Below are 14,594 nucleotides of genomic sequence, written 5' to 3' on the forward strand. Positions count from 1 at the left end.
AGTCATCACACCTTGCAGCCATCATTCTTCTCTTCAAGATTTCTTTTCTTGCCATATCATGTCATTCTTTGGTGATGTCGTTCATTTTATTGTGATTCATTGTCATGATCTTGTTCTCCTCTGCAAGAAGCTTGGACAAAGCCTTGTTCTCCTCGGTAAGGGCTTTCCTCTCCTCAATGGCGGCCTTGCACAACCCTTCTTCCTTGAGTAAGGGCCACTTTCTTGCTTCTCCTGCGCTTTCTTCTCGGCCAACTCCTGCTTCATCTCCTCATTTGATTGCACCATGATATCTATCTTATCATGCAAGCTTGATGCCTTCGATTCCCTCTTGATCTTGTCCTTCGCCTTTTTGTTTCCATCCGACTTGTTCTTGTTTCTTGGGCCATCATCATCTTCATCATCATCATCCGTCTCGGTGAGGGAGCCATTCTTCGGTGGGGATTCTTCCTCAATGAACTCCCAGTTTTGGCTATGTTGATGCAATTTCGAACAATGCTCTAGGTTGAATGACCTACCATGGGAAGCTTCCATGTCCTTGTACCTTTCTTGCACAATTACTCCTAAAAAACAAAAACAAAATTCAACATATGAAACATGTTTCAAACATTTAAAGTACAACGTGAGAAAGAACTCACATAGTTCAATTCAACGGTATCACTTGGTGGTGCATTGCGGTCTTATTCCAAGCAAGCAGCCCAACGGCTACAAACCGGCTTGATAGCGTCCCAACGACCTTGAAGAGACCTCAAGGTGAGCGGTGTTCTATTGGGATACTTCGCCATGAAGCAGAGGAATTGACCCTCTATCATTTGCCAATAGCACTTGGCGGTTTGTCTGTGATGGTCGTCGCATCAAGAGACACAACTTCCCACGCCTTGATAAAAAACTAACAAAAGAATTGTCACCGCATGTTAATTTTTATGCCAAACAAACTAACAACAAGAAGCTATGCATATTCTTCTTATTATTCCACTCAAATCATGGTGAAGTCAGATTTGATACAGGGGATTACTCCACTTTAAGATTATATACAATTTAAAGTTCAGAACCGAGTGACCATACCAGCAGAGGAGAGTAGTCTACTTTGAACCATGCTTGCGCCTTTGTTCTCAAATCACGCGAGAAAACCAAAACATACAAACTGTGCGTGCTATGCAGATGTGGAGGAGGGGGGAAGCTCACCATGTTTGCTAGGATGGGCAAGCAGCCATCCGTCTGCTAGTCCTTCCACATGACCAATGTCCAGTCTATAATGAGCAAGCTAAAAAAAGTGTAATGTATGTGTCCAGTAAACATGCACACAACAAAATAGCAATCGGCCGGTCATCTAATCTATGTAAAACAATTCAGTGATCCCACTCCTATCTTGCATTGTTTCATTGACAAAACCCATTAAAATGAGAGTCATGAATGAGTGAAAAGAAATACATGTTCTGTTATGGAGCTAGCAGTTAGGAAATAGCATGTCTAGCTTTCCAAATCAAGAAGATTTAGACAATCGAGCAACAATAGATGATCAAGCAACAGTGAAAATGACCAAATGAACTGTACATGATCATAGGAACGATTGATATCAGGAATGCACTGTTAGGGTACATAGGACAGAACATGCCAGAATTTGATAACAACCCTAGGAATCAAACAACCATGTCATCACTAGTAGACGAATCAGAGTTATAGTGTTTTAGAGGACATGCCATAAGGGGCTTCTTTATAACAAAGCCTGGTAAACCATCACACATATCACACAGCCAAAACATTCCAACCACTGGCATGGAGATCAACCAAGGACCAACTGCAACCAGCACACACATTACCCAGCACGTCGACAAGGGAAACACTCCAGCGCATGCAACACAATACCCGGCAAAAGACAAAAACTCATAGGACTAAAATTGAGGGCTAAATCCACTAATTATTTTACCATAATCACCACGAGAAGCACAAGTGCTTGCATTAGAGACCATCAGCGCAACCCAGAATCCTAGAAATTGCCATGTAATTAAATGTACCAAGGATGGATGGTCATCAGCACAAGTGCTTGCATTGCAAGACGAGTGTTTGTGACTCCTTGAGCATCTCAATGAGTTCAAATCGATTTCCGAATGCAACATCATATGTGAACTATAATTATGTGCAATAATTCTGCCAACATAAACAAAATGATACGAAAACAAGGCATGATCGTACTGAAGAAAACTAATAAAATGAGCCTACTACTAAGTTTTCCACTCATTCAAAATTCATTTGTACTTTCAAGTAATACTTTGACAAAAACTCAGGTATAACTTGGTATTTATAATATAGCAGGCCCCCAAAACAAAACGAAAATAACAAATGGCAACTCATATGTGACAATTCTAGTAAAAAGCAGCAGCAAGTGTGATAAAAGGAAGTTCTTGTACTAGGTTGTAGTAGCAGTTGCTAGTACCTTTCTTCACGGACAGATGAAGAACAATAATGTTCTCTTCCTTTTCCTGACTGAGATCAGCACCACAATCTAGAATGTAACTGAAGAAGGGCGGGTTTAAGCCATCCACGGTGTGCCCCAACCTCCAGGGGAACCTTGACAATGTAACAATTTAATTCATGACACTGACAAAGACCAACATGTATATATATTAGGAAGTAGTAACAAACATGAGCAGGCTAATGGACATGGGAAGTGTGTAATCGTGTAAGGACAGGCTATGGTTTGATATATTCCAAATTATCACCATTTACATGAAAACCAAAAAGAACTGGACATATATTCACATGTTGAGCTATACTGTTTTTCCTGAATCCGAATAATGATAGGATGCCCAGTTTACATAGTGCCTACTCCAGCCACCAAGTCTCTAATTTAGAAAGAATGGGCTATATTCTACACTAACCCAGCAACACAGACATGATGATTCACTCCAACTGTATTTGAATATAAAATATATGTTTGGACCCCGGCTAGTCCCAGGGCCTATGCTAGTCCCAGGTTCCATTGAAACTAGTATAGAGCTTGCAAGTTGCAATTGTTGCATCAACATTGTGTACAATGATGTTTTGCCGGGGGGATGAGAATAGGAACGCGATGATGTGACACCTTTTGCACGCATCCTGGATAGGAGCAGTTAGTAGATACGTGCTTTGCCGACTACTAGAACCGTGGTCCATGGCCATCAATACCACAAATGGAAGGACAGGCTAGTTGGTTCTGTAAATTGAAAAAAAAACATTATTTCCATGTCAAAGTATTATGATAACAATCCGAAAATAGGAAATGGCCGATACTGAAATTTAAAGTATTGAACGTCACAAGCATGGGTACAGCTAGTGTCACACGTCCAACAATCTAAAGTGAGACTACTGCTGCTATCACTGGCAGTGGAGCAGGAAAGGCGCTAGTTTTGACAACTTGTATGTGTACTACTGCAAATGAACCAGATCAACCATGCGGCTAACTGAAAAATGGAAACAAAGTCCTCCACATGCCTTGGAATTATTTCTCACATGTTGACCCGACAAACAATTAACTAGTTGATTACTCGGATGTATGCAGACCGTTATTTATTTCTTCAAGTAATTTTTCGTTTCAGGTGATCCAAGTCTAGCCAGAATTGCACGAGGAATCGTACTTGCAAAATTAACTTGATGCTCGCGAGACTGGAGAGTGCTGCTACATGCACAAATTCAGTCTTCCAGGTTGACCTCTCAAATATTTTAGGTCTTGATAGATGACCATGTCATGGGCTCATGGCAACCTATGGTCACCATAGTACTATTAGAGTATCTCTAGCAGACCCCCTAAAAGGGCCGAACCCGCAAAATAACCGCCAAAATACAGGTCAAGGCGGAAAATGCTGCTAGACCAGACCCCACTACCGCGTCCGGCCCGTAATTTTTTTTTGCGGGGCGCGACAAAATGCCCACCCTAACCCGCGAAAATGCAGGTTCTTCCGCCCACCCCGTCGGTGCCCTGTATATATCTAAGCGGTTAGTTGGTGGGACATTTCACCCGCGCTTTTCCCCCACCTACCGCCGCCGGGTGCCGCCTTCGATTCCGGCCGTACCAGCCGTCCGGATCATGACGGTGGGCCGCCGCAGTCCCAAGATCGGCCTCCACCACGCCCTCGTGCCTCGGCTTACCGGAAAGCTACAAATCGGTGGTTGTTTTGTCGCGACCACCAGATTGGCTTTTCCAGCCACCGTTGGCTGCACCAAAGCCATGGATTGGTCGGGAGCACCCCGCACAGCCTCGGCAAAGCGCGAGCGCCGCATGCAGGTACTGGTTCCATCCTCTAGTTGCTGGCGTCGGTTTGCCGGCAAGGACTCTTCCGGCCATCGCTTGGGCTCGGCTTGCCGATGCCACTCATAGAGTGCGATGACTGCCTAGAAACAGTGTTGCGGCTCACATCCAACACACGGCAGCACCTCGGATGGGTATTCTTCAAATGCAGAAACGACGGGGTATGCCCTTCTTCCTCTTCTGCTTTGTCAACTTATTTGGTTAAATTATGGTAGCTTATTGAGGTGTTCATCTGTGTAGGAAGGTAGATGCTAATTTTGGTATTGGAAAGAAGAATACATCGATCTATTGATAGAAAGAAACTTAATAGATGTTCGTGCACTCCTTAGTATAATTGAACCTAACGATGCAGCTGCATGTGCAATTAGAATAGATATTAGAGGTGAATCAACGTCTAATTGTTTAGAATCAAAGCCGAAGAATGAAGAATGCAAGATGAAGAACCCCTGGATCAACAATGAATGCATGGAGAAGATGTTGATCCAACTAGTGGGAGCAGTTATGGAAGTTGGATATCTTCTAAAATGTCTAATTGTGGTTCTTGTTTTTTTTGGTCTTGCTGTTTTAGCAATAATTTGGTGAATTATGATGTATCCAATGCCTTTGAAGAAAATAAAGAAGCAACTAAATGTGTTTTCATGCCTGAAAATGCAATGGAAATAATAGATTTCGCAGGCCAGCGTGGGCGGCGGCCCAGCAGACCCCGTAAAATGGACCCTCATAAAAGGATATTTTGCCGCACACGCCGGTCCACAAAAGGGTTTTTCCGCGAACTGCAAACGACTTTTGCGGATCGGCTTTATACGAGGTCTGCTATAGATGCTCTTACATATAAGCAGGAGTCAAATACACGAATTCAGACTGAAGAAGCCATACGTACATGTTCCATATATTATCATCTATCATATAAATGAAGCAGGTATTTGTTCTACCCGAGCGCAACCAGAGGGGAGCAGGGGAAGGAGAGGAGCTAACCATGACTGTTATGGAGCCGATGCCGAACAGGCAGCGGGTCCAACGAAAGAGCCTACCACCACACACCTCGATGAACCCCTTGTCATCTCGTGTACCGATGGAATCCTGCTGCTGCTGCACAAGAAGGACATAACGAATGTTGATCTCAAATGGAGAAGGAAAAGAAGAAATCATGTCCTAGTAATGGATCCAGTAACAAAGACCTGTCCTAGACGCTGGAGCGGGGCTCCATGGAGTTCAGCTTGGGGGTGCCCTCCCTGGGTGAGCTTGTCGAGCCCCACCAACACGTACCAATGTTTAGCACCTGCACATGCAGTGCAAAAAAGAGGTCAATCAACATACCAAAGTGATGAGAGGTTTATGACCATTGTCAACCTGAACCCATGGTCAATACTGTTCGATCTAGTACTGGTTTCCGTGTGGATGTGTGCCTAGCCAGTATTCAAATTTATTGATTGAGCTCAATCCTTCTGCTCATGAACTTGCTCGTAGGGCTGCACGGTGGGTTTTTCCTGAAAAGGATGGACCTTTCATGTAGTTAATTCTGCTGGTATGACTTTAATCTTGTTCCTCCAAAATGGGGTAGAACATGGTGGTTTGATGACATATTTATCTGTTGTGGTTACTCTCAGTATCCGGCAATTACTTTCACCAACTCAAGAAATTATACGAGGCCATGAAGTTCAAAATTTTGGATAGACATGTGTCACTTTTTAAAAAGAATGTTGATACAGAAGTGCATCTCTCTCGAAGAAAAAGATACAGCTTTTTTGAAAACACATATACTATAGATAGGCAAGAACCTGTTTTTTTTTTCTTTTCTTTTAGAACAAATATAATAGACTTGGCAAATGGCTGGACCTGTTTTACACGTTATTCAACAGAAGAGCATATAATGAACATTTTATTCCACAGTAATGTCAATGTGAGCACTCAAAAGCAATATGCTTCATTTCAATGGAGGAAAAAATATCCATTTGACACAGGGATACGGTCAATTTCAACAACAAAATAGGCAACATCACAGAAAAATAGAACTCCGGTGAGATTGTAGAGGTGTTGGCAAGAGCCTCTCTCTCTCCCAATGGATGCACACACGCGCGCAAGCTGTTGGAGCAAATTGACACAAGCAAAAACAGAGGAGGAGGAGAGCAGCACACACACAGATTTGTTTTGCAGGCAACGGATGCCTTTTTTCTTTCTTCTTGCTTGACCAACAACACACACCGGTTCTGCTTTTGATGTCCAGTTACAAAAATCATTTTCTTGTACCGAATTTGAGAGGGGAAGATGGGTTAGAGCAGCTTACTACCTTGACGAGCGAGGAGAACCAGAGGAGGGATGTCCATGGCGTACAGAGCAGCAGCACAACAAGCAGGTGCATGTCCCCTAGAGCAGCAGTACAGCAGGCGGATGAAACAACCTTCCTCTCCCATGGCGAAGGTGCTCGATCAGGGAGAGAGAAAAGGTGAGGTGAGGAAGAGCCTACAGAAATATTACGAGACCGAAAGTTGAAGATTTTGGAGAGACATGCGCGGCCTTCTTAAAAAGAATACTGATAGAGGCAAACTAGATGTACACAAAATAGAATAGAGCAGCTCATAATGTCTAGCACTATACACAAAATAGGCAACTTCAGAGAAAAATAGTAGTCGTACTCTAGTGAGATTGTAGGGAGGCGCCAAACCAGATGAGATCATGCGAATAACAAATCATTTTTTTGTAAAGATCTTTCAGGTAGGCAAGAACCTGTTTTTTTTTCATTTTGAACAACTATAATAGAGCTGGCAAATGGTTGGCTCCTTCTTACAAGTCATTCAAAAGAATAGAACAGCTCCGTGATGTCTAGCACTCGAAAGCAATATGCTTCATTTCAAAGAAGGAAAAACAAAAAGACTCATTTGACAGAATAATAGGGCCAGTTCAACAACAAAATAGGCAACGTCGCAGAAAAATACTACTCTAATGAGCTGGATCATTTTCTTGTACCAAATCTGAGGAAATCTGAGAGGATGAGATGGGTCGGAGCAGCTTATTACTTCCTTTCTGGTTTAGGGTCTTGAGCAGCAGCACATGCCTCCTCTCCCATGGTGCCTTCCACGCTCGCCATGGCCGGTGATAGGGTTCAGGTTCCTCTTGCCTGCTAGGTCGCCATGGCCGCGGGCTAGGGAGGGAGGGACTGCTGCTGGTGTGGCCATGGCATCGAGCTAGGGTTTCGTCCTGAGCTGCTGGATTCGATCTGGGGTGTAGGGAGAGAAGGGTGGCGTAGAAGGCGGAGGCCGGAAGGTCGCCGACGAGTCTGGGAGTGGGGAGCTCGCCGGTTGTCGGAGAGGGAGGTGGTCATTGGCGGCTGGATGGGGATGGGGATGGGATGGGGATGGGGATGAGATGGGGTTGGGGTTGGGGTTGGGGGCGGGGTTGGTTGGGAATCGGGAAGGAGGGCCTATCGTCTCTACTGGTTGGTGTTTGGTTATCTTAAAAATCATTTTTAATTGGCACCGATGGGCCTGCCCGCTGCAATAGTTCAAAACCATGAAAAATTTCATGTGGTCTTGGCGGGCCTGTACGCGCCGGTTCGAAACGAATTTTCCTTCTGGCGCGGACCAACAAGAGCGCGCGAGCCATAGAAGGTTTTCGTCATCGACGAATGCTTCTGATTGGTCAGCGTTGAGCTCTCATGGATCGATCCCCTCCTTCCATTTGGTCCATTCATTTTTTCGAATCCAACGACATACACTTCACGTCACGTGGATCATGCTCATTGCTCTCTGTATATCCCGTTTAACGATTCTAGCCTAAACTTCCTTCACCTATTATATATAAATCTAAATGTAAAACCTAATAAACATGTTCAATACAAATATACTCCCTTCGTCTGGAATTACTTGTCGTAAAAGTAATAAAAATAAATGTATCTACAACTAAAATAAACCTAGATACATCCATTCCAAACGAAGGGACTACGAAACTAAGAAGACGTTCAACTTTGTTGGTATAAGTTTTTTCTTCATGTCTACCTCGTCCCGTGTTCCTCCCTCGTCTGATGGTGGACACCCGACTAGTCCCTATAAATTTGACCATCAACTTTGTTGGTATAAGTTTTTTCTTCATGTCTACCTCTCCTTTTGTTGCTATTATTTTGTCCCTATAAAAGGCACAGTGTCCACAACAGCAGCGATCAATTCATTGCATGCAATGGTATTAATTAGAAAAATTAACATTTTTTTTTCTTTTTTTTCTCTTCGTCTTGGCCGCGATGCACTACCTAAGATGACCTATACACCAAGAAGGAGGAAGTACCTCTCCTTGATACTACCCATAGTGGGAGTAACATAGGTAGTACTCCCTCAATCTGGGTTTTATAGAGCATGTGCTTAGTTCAACTTTGTTGATTCCATGCTTCATGGCGGTAAACGGGCTCAATGCAGTAAGGATCCCGGTGGGATGGTGGATTGCCACTGGAGATAACCCTCCGACTCCATACGTTGGAGGCTCTCTCCAAGCCTTGGACAACGCCTTTCGATGGGCAGAGTACGTAGTCTAATTCACGAAATTGATTTTTTTCGAAACTTATCAATACAAAATTAAAGGAATTATGAATTAATCAACACATTTGTGGATGTATTTGTAGGGCACGCAAGCTAGGAGTGATCATAGGCTTGCAAGAAGCTCTTCGGTTGGGATTATTTCTCAATCAACTTTCACTTTTGGCTATGTTGATGCAATTTCAAACAATGCTTTAGGTTGAATGGCCTACCACAGGAAGCTTCCGTGTCCTTGTACCTTTCTTACAGAATTTCTACCACAGGGAGTTTTTCCACATGGTTTCTCACGAAAGGTTTTTAATGAGGCAATATCAATGCAAGCATGGACGATATATGTCATTTTCTCTTTATTTTCCCACTGGGTTTTAGAAGGAGTTTTTCATGGCATATTGTATGTTTTCTTCTCAATTTTTTCCACAGGGTTTTGGAGGAGAACATTTCAAAGATGATGGGTCTCAAGGACAAGCGAGGATTAGGGGGTGTTAGGATTTATTTTAAACTAATTATAATAATTAGGGAATAATCCTCCCTTGTACAGAACCGCTTCGTGCGGGTTGCTAGCCAACCGACGCGACGGTTTTTTCACGACCCCCACGAGCGGACGCATCCGTTCGTGGCGACGGTTAATTCCCTGTGTATTTAATCCTCATGGATCATCAATGAAAGAGACAGTTCGATCAAATCATACTTTCACAGATGCATGTGCTCTCTCATCGCGACTCTCTCCCTTCCTAATCAAAGAATAGATAAAACGAATAGACCATCTGATTTAAAACAAGAGTCCATGTGAATATGCACTTCCATATACACACGCGTGCTTATCCTACTAATCCATGGCTCTAACGCAGTTTGTTAGCTGCACGCATGAGTGCGTGCGTGGCTCTTTGCTTATCCTACTAATCCACGCCAATATATCTTTCTTTCCCCAATAAATACACACGGCCGGCGGTGCGTGCGTGCATCCTTTCTTCTCCCTAGCTAGCAGCTTCTCGCCATGGAGCGCGTGTCGTGGCAACCACTTGCGCTCCTCCTCCTCGCGGCGGCCGCGGCCGTCGCCAGCGGCACTGAGGTCGGGTACGACGGCCGGTCGATGGTCATCGATGGCGAGCGCCGCCTCCTCATCTCCGGCTCCATCCACTACCCCAGGAGCACGCCAGAGGTATGCATTGCACACGGAGCAGCAGATGAATACACCATCGTCTCGTCTTAGTTTCCATGAATGAATTGTAAGTCTCGATCGTTGCTTGCCTGCAGATGTGGCCGGATCTGATCAGGAAGGCCAAGGAGGGCGGGCTGGACGCCATCGAGACGTACGTCTTCTGGAACGGCCACGAGCCTCGCCGCCGGCAGTACAACTTCGAGGGCAGCTACGACATCGTGCGCTTCTTCAAGGAGGTCCAGGACGCCGGCATGTACGCCATCCTCCGCATCGGCCCCTACATCTGCGGCGAGTGGAACTACGGCGGCCTGCCGGCATGGCTGCGCGACATCTCCGGCATGCAGTTCCGCATGCACAACAACCCCTTCGAGGTACCCACACTGCTAGCAGATCCTTCCCAACAATATAATGGTTTTCCTTGGAGGTCAAAATACGACCAAGTTATTGATGCTTGCAGCAAGAGATGGAGACCTTCACGACCCTCATCGTCGACAAGCTCAAGGAGGCCAAGATGTTCGCCGGACAGGGAGGCCCCATCATCCTCTCTCAGGTACGTAGTAACTAACTAATATTAATTATGTGAAACTTATCTAGCTTGCATTCCTAGCTACTTGTCGTCGACAAAAGAGTGGATCAGTGAATATAACATATATATATGTGAACAATTTACATATATAGATCGAGAACGAGTACGGGAACGTCATGGACAAGCTCAACAACGACGAGTCGGCGTCTGAGTACATCCACTGGTGCGCCGCCATGGCCAACAAGCAGAACGTAGGCGTGCCGTGGATCATGTGCCAGCAGGACCAAGACGTCCCACCCAACGTGGTCAGCGCATGCACATTTTCATCTTTCCTATTTTTGTCTCTACCAATTATTATTCTTCTTTCTTCCCAAGTGTAAAACAAAAAAAACTCAATGCTAAGTCTTCTTAATTACTAGATCAACACCTGCAACGGCTTCTACTGCCACGACTGGTTCCCCAAGAGGACCGACATCCCCAAGATCTGGACTGAGAACTGGACTGGCTGGTACCCTACATATATATATACCTGGATCAACCTTTATATATTAATTTTCCTTCTTTTTTTCTTATGGAACCTACATGCATATGTGCGAAATTGGTTAGCACGTTCTACTATATGTTGAATGAAGTTCAGATTGCTCTTACATTTTATCCACGATATATAATTAGGTTCAAAGCCTGGGACAAGCCTGATTTCCACCGGTCCGCCGAAGACATCGCCTTCTCTGTTGCCATGTTCTTCCAGACGCGAGGATCGCTCCAGAACTACTACATGGTGATTGATTTATAACTAATCTATACTTTTCTCTTCTACATTAATTTCCATCCTCTAGCAGGCTGGCATGAACTGAATTTTACATCATTTGACATGTTGATCGTCAATTTATATGTGATCAGTACCATGGTGGCACCAACTTTGGCCGCACGTCGGGTGGCCCATACATCACAACCAGCTATGACTACGATGCCCCTCTCGATGAGTACGGTACGTGAACCATCTCTTGTTGTTCCTTCAATTCATATATTCGTCCCAAGCTTATTTGCATCTTGTAAATTAATAATTAGTGTCAATATGCAAATCATATTCATTATCCTTTTATGTTTTTGTTTTCAGGTAACATCAGGCAGCCAAAATACGGGCACCTCAAGGACCTCCACAATGTCCTCAAGTCCATGGAGAAGATCCTACTCCATGGGGACTACAAGGACACCACCATGGGCAACACCAACGTCATGGTAACTAACATGCATTCACATACAATACAAAAATCCTAGCACTGTTTTTAATGGTGTTCACAACAAAATTGATCCATTTGGTTCATCAATATCTACACTAGGTTACCAAGTACACGCTGGACAACTCCTCTGCCTGCTTCATCAGCAACAAGTTCGACGACAAGGAGGTCAATGTGACCCTCGACGACGGCGCAACCCATGTCGTGCCCGCATGGTCCGTGAGCATCCTGCCGGACTGCAAGACCGTCGCGTACAACAGCGCCAAGATCAAGACACAGACGTCGGTGATGGTGAAGAGGCCGGGGGTGGAAACCGTGACGGATGGCCTTGCTTGGTCGTGGATGCCCGAGAACCTCCATCCTTTCATGACGGACGAGAAGGGTAACTTCAGGAAGAACGAGCTGCTCGAGCAGATCGCGACGTCGGGCGACCAGAGCGACTACCTATGGTACAGGACAAGGTAATCAAACATCTTGATGCTTAATACAGAACTACACTGTTGCATAAGATTGAAATATAAATTAATCTCTGGTGATGATCAAAATGTGCAGCTTGGAGCACAAGGGGGAATCGAACTACAAGTTGCACGTGAACACGACTGGCCATGAGCTCTACGCTTTCGTCAATGGCAAGCTTGTTGGTGAGCGTCCCAATATACTCTGAGTGGTTTGCACACTGATGGATTAATGAACTTGATCAAGCTAATGTTAATTGATTTGATTAATTGGCATGCAGGGAGGCACTACGCTCCTAATGGCGGATTCGTCTTCCAAATGGAGACACCGGTGAAGCTCCACTCTGGCAAGAACTACATCTCCCTCCTCAGCGCCACCATCGGGCTCAAGAACTATGGTGCTCTGTTCGAGATGATGCCCGCCGGCATCGTGGGAGGGCCGGTGAAGCTCGTCGACACCGTCACCAACACCACCGCCTACGACCTCTCCAACAGCTCCTGGTCCTACAAGGCCGGCCTCGCCGGCGAGTACAGGGAGACCCACCTCGACAAGGCCAAGGACCGCAGCCAATGGAGAGGCGGGCACCATCCCGGTGCACCGCCCCTTCACCTGGTACAAGGCGACCTTTGAGGCCCCCACCGGTGAGGAGCCCGTGGTGGCGGACCTGCTGGGGCTCGGCAAGGGCGTGGTGTGGGTCAACGGCAACAACCTGGGCCGCTACTGGCCGTCATACGTCGCCGCGGACATGGACGGCTGCCGGCGGTGCGACTACCGCGGCACATTCATGGCGGATGGCGACGGGCAGAAGTGCCTCACTGGCTGCAACGAGCCGTCCCAGAGGTTCTACCATGTGCCACGGTCGTTCCTCAAGGCCGGCGAGCCCAACACGATGGTGCTGTTCGAGGAGGCCGGCGGCGACCCGACGAGGGTGAGCTTCCACACCGTCGCTGTCGGGGCGGCGTGCGCGGAGGCCGCCGAGGTCGGCGACGAGGTGGCGCTGGCGTGCAGCCATGGCAGGACCATCTCCAGCGTGGACGTGGCCAGCCTCGGCGTCACGCGCGGCAAGTGCGGCGCGTACCAGGGCGGCTGCGAGTCCAAGGCGGCGCTGGCGGCGTTCACGGCAGCGTGCGTCGGCAAGGAGTCGTGCACGGTGCGGCACACGGAGGACTTCCGCGCCGGGTCCGGGTGTGACTCCGGCGTGCTCACCGTGCAGGCAACCTGCTGATCCCCACATGAACCAAGGAATAAATTATAGTTAGTGTCGTTTAGGCTTAGTGTTAGCTAACGTCAATCAGGAGCTAGGCATATGTGTTAGGGGGCTAAGTAATTAGCCCAGAACAATTACATGGTTCGCTTCATGTGATTTTCGATGGAGATCATCGAGGTTAAACCAAGAATTTTTCGCCTCCTCGATCAGTTTGCTATAGGGTGAAGATTTTCGGTTGAAGAAACAGGCAGACAATACATATGCGTTGGTAATTTCTATTTCTTATATACATATGGGTTTGCTTATTTGAATCACAAGTAACAACGTGGGAAAATAAATTTTGCACCTTTAATTAAATTAAATATTTAACAGCATCCACGTATAGTTTAAAAAAATTAACTTTTTCTACATAATGTTCCATTCATTTGGCACAAACAAATACACTTATTTATTTTTAATGTTCTTTCTCATGTCTCATTCTGTTGATAATAAAAAGGTTTGTTTAAACTTCTTGTAAATCTAAATAATACGATTTTCCATTGCTTAACAAAAAAGTATTATTTCATTCTATTACATATATTTTCTGATTAACTCGCACAGTGGCCCTCTCAAGTGTGCGAGCAAGTGTTCTACTATAACCATCACAAACATTATGTAAATAACGTATCACTTATGTGGTAAAGTTCTTTAAATAAGTTATATGACATTTCGGGGAAAACATTTTAAATTGATGATCAAATGTGGTCTTCACATGCGATTGTTAGTGCTCTAAGTGTTAGCTACCGTGAGGAACAGGTTAATTATTCTGCAGGATATGTGTTAGGGGGCTAATTAGCCTAGAACAAATGCATGGTTCAGTTCATGTGATTTTTGATGGATCAAGGTTCAATCTAGAATTTGTTGGGGTGATTGTGGCAGCTCGTTTTGTTATGGGGAAGATTTTCCGTCGGAGACACAGGCACATGAAGAATTTGTTGCGGTGATTTTCCAAGTTTCATATGTACTCATCACATAGTTTGAAACAATAAGGTTCTGTAACTATCACAAATGTTATTCAATTAAAGTCCGGACCAGGAGCATATAGAATTTTAGATCCCACATCTGCGATGCTAGCTACATGTACTAAACTTTTGCTACACCTGGACGAATTCCATGTATCGTATCATTCTGATGCATGTGATAATGCAGGGCTCTTGTGTTAATTAT

The 14,594-nt window shown here is 45.3% G+C and overlaps 1 long non-coding RNA gene and 1 pseudogene across 4 annotated transcripts; one reads left to right on the plus strand and one right to left on the minus strand.

The window, feature by feature from the left end:
- Positions 1-888: 888 nt before the first annotated feature.
- LOC123421393 lies at positions 889-6,948 on the minus strand. Of its 4 annotated transcripts, none has more exons than XR_006619700.1 (4): positions 5,461-6,948; positions 5,258-5,368; positions 3,080-3,190; positions 889-2,565 (listed from the first exon to the last, which is right to left on the minus strand). It is a non-coding gene; the product is annotated as an uncharacterized LOC123421393 (long non-coding RNA). The 4 variants fall into 4 exon arrangements; XR_006619699.1 differs by having other exon boundaries at positions 5,258-5,371; XR_006619697.1 differs by having other exon boundaries at positions 5,258-6,948.
- A 2,848-nt stretch (positions 6,949-9,796) lies between these two features.
- Positions 9,797-13,406, plus strand: LOC123421398 (annotated as a pseudogene).
- Positions 13,407-14,594: the final 1,188 nt, after the last annotated feature.

The sequence above is a fragment of the Hordeum vulgare genome, unplaced genomic scaffold (genome assembly GCF_904849725.1).
Source record: "Hordeum vulgare subsp. vulgare unplaced genomic scaffold, MorexV3_pseudomolecules_assembly, whole genome shotgun sequence".
NCBI lineage: Eukaryota > Viridiplantae > Streptophyta > Magnoliopsida > Poales > Poaceae > Hordeum > Hordeum vulgare.